Source organism: Monopterus albus, unplaced genomic scaffold, assembly GCF_001952655.1.
Source record: "Monopterus albus unplaced genomic scaffold, M_albus_1.0 scaffold147.1, whole genome shotgun sequence".
Lineage (NCBI taxonomy): Eukaryota > Metazoa > Chordata > Actinopteri > Synbranchiformes > Synbranchidae > Monopterus > Monopterus albus.
The window spans coordinates 1,519,551-1,522,074 of NW_018128027.1; the positions used below are offsets into that span (position 1 = coordinate 1,519,551).

General features: G+C 41.2%; 1 protein-coding gene across 1 annotated transcript in view; it reads left to right on the forward strand.

Annotated features, from left to right (window-relative positions):
* The first annotated feature begins 705 nt into the window (after positions 1-705).
* The window catches only part of LOC109968316 (pleckstrin homology domain-containing family G member 3-like), a 36,196-nt gene continuing 34,377 nt past the window's right edge, over positions 706-2,524 (forward strand). Inside the window, 1 exon segment of the mRNA XM_020614492.1 lies at positions 706-910. The gene's annotated coding sequence lies outside the window, so the exon portion shown is untranslated.

The following is a 2,524-nucleotide window of genomic DNA, read 5'->3' on the forward strand; positions in this document are numbered from 1 at the left end:
CATTACCTTTCCCCTCGAAAGCCAGCAAACTTCTGAACGAACTGGCCATGCTCTGATCCCAGGTCTTTGCACAGCTGTGTGAAACAGGACATTCCTACTTGTATTTATTGCATCGCATCCTTCAGATTATTCAACAAAGAACTTCAGCCATTTCTTCTCATCCTTCAGCTGTTTATGTCCTTTCACAAGCCTGTCATTGCATACATATTCCATGACTAAAGATATTTTTTATTCAAACATCATGTTTGTTTCAAGCTTTTTCACACTAAAATAAATGACCACACTATGCAAACCAGATGTTAAGATATGGGAACACCTTTGACATCAAACACAGCTGGCTTGCCAAAAACAGGCTGTCCTTTGATGCGTTCACTTGCTCTTTGAAAATGAGTGATTCTTAAGATTGGTGGACTTTGTTATCTCAAAAACAAGTTTTTTGAAAAAAATGGAAAAACAATTTGAATGACTATTTCTTTACTTTGAGGTCCCTTTTCATGTGTTTGTGTTGGGAAATGACAATGGCGAACGAAACAAAGCGCGCCTTTTTATAACAACAGTCATTCCGTAAACAGTATAGTTATTTCCCTCAGTAGGTAAGGTTTTGTCCATCTGTACATGAGCGAATACCAAAGGAACATTGTTATGGTGGTTTGCCCCTGCGTTGGCGACCAGCTCTTGGCGGCTATATTTCCGGCAGACCTCGAAAGCCCCATCAGTTCTTCGCAGTTCCTCCAAGATGCGGCGGTGTTTGGCCGCAGTACGAGCTCACGGGCAGTTCTGGCTTGCGTGTCCGAGTGGCTTTTACCATGTGAAAGCAAATAACTCGCGGCGTTCTTCTCAGCACGAATCCACGGAGAAAGGTTTTTCCTCGTGACAAGAGTCGTTGGAAGGAAAGAAGTTGGCGAATTCGGTACGTGGGCTGCTTTTGACAACGTTACCAACTTTACCAAATCTTAGCTAACGTTAGCTGAGAAAACATTGAAACTACACATCACATGGGTTTCTCATCTGTGCATATGCTGCTATTTACAGTGTTTTTGAGGACTGTTAAACATTGTGCATTTTATTAGGTTGGTCAGTCGCGCCTTGAGCTGTCTCTTGAAAAAAGAAGTGATTAAATTTACATGCCTACAATTGTTTCTTATTGTATCAGAAACACCGACTAATCCAATCACCACAGATGGTCTCAGAGTAACAGATGCGTGTGTGTTGCTCGTGAATTTGCCCAATAATTAGTTGTTTGGAGTAATCATGTAAAACACTCAACACATTACTTATGACGAGCTCCTCCGCCTTAGAAGATTTGAGGTACATTTTTCATCCCATTTCACAGACTCCAACCTGTAGCCTTGGCGGGGGCAGGAGTTTCACTCTGATAAGTTATGTTTGTCTTTGAAACAAAGCACTCTAAGATGAGTGAACTTTGATCAGCTGTACGTATTTTTTCTTTTTACACAGTGAGATTTTTCCCCTTTAGCACTGAAGTCAAGCTTAACTTGTGAGAAAATCTTCCACGCTGCAGTTGACTCATTTGCCATTTCCTCTTTTCCTGAATTCCATGTCCCCACTATGGTGTCCATACTTGGTCCCAGCAAACCTAATTGTCTTTTTTTAATGAGCACCCCAGTGAGACACAGTAAGGTTTTAAATGGCAGGCTGTTCAGAGGTCAGTTCCTTTCACCACCAGCTGAGAAGAATGGCACAAAATCAATCAGTTGCCAATGAAAAGTTCCTTACTCTTCTCTGCTGACCTCACTTGACCTATCTGACAATAATGTCTCAGCTTGATTTCAGATGAATGTTGCCTCAAAGCAATGAACAGTGCTGTCTTCCAGGTGGTCCAGACAGGAAACTGCCCAAGTGTGTCTTGGATCTCAGAGTTGGCAACTGATTCCTTTTTCCTGAGTCTTGGTATGCTACAGCTGTAAGAAAGTTACAACAACTAGCTAAAGGACGGTTTTAGCTATGGAGACCTTTTTTAACTTTCACAATCTGCATTTGAGCTTTTCACAAGTCACTTTCTTTGTTTTTTAGTGTTTCAGTGCTTATTCGATGCTGCTTAGGATATACCAGGATCTTACAAGACCGTAAAGTTATAGCTAGGATTACACTGTGAGAGCAAAAGTTTGATTTTAAACAAGACCTGAAAACATTGTGTGTCTGCTTGAAGGTAGAGTGTGACAGTGATTTAGCATTCCAGACACTGATGTTATAATGTTAACAAGCCCTCGCCAAGACATGAGTGAGCTGTTTGCCTTCACATGCAGTGTAACCTTTAAATAGTTCTATTTCAAGGCTTGCAGTTTGATTTTACTCTGCAGCCCCCCCCAAAAATCCTGTGGGACATTATGGAGGACTGTTTACGCTATGGTTGTTTACTGTTTAGAATTTTAAAGAACTGGAAGTCTTCACTTGTTATTTCCCAATCAGTATGGAACTTGCCAGCGTCGCTTGCCAGGTATGCATTCTGTGGTTATAGGTGGGGAGGTGAATATGGCCATTTCTCTCTTTTTTTTTTTTTTTT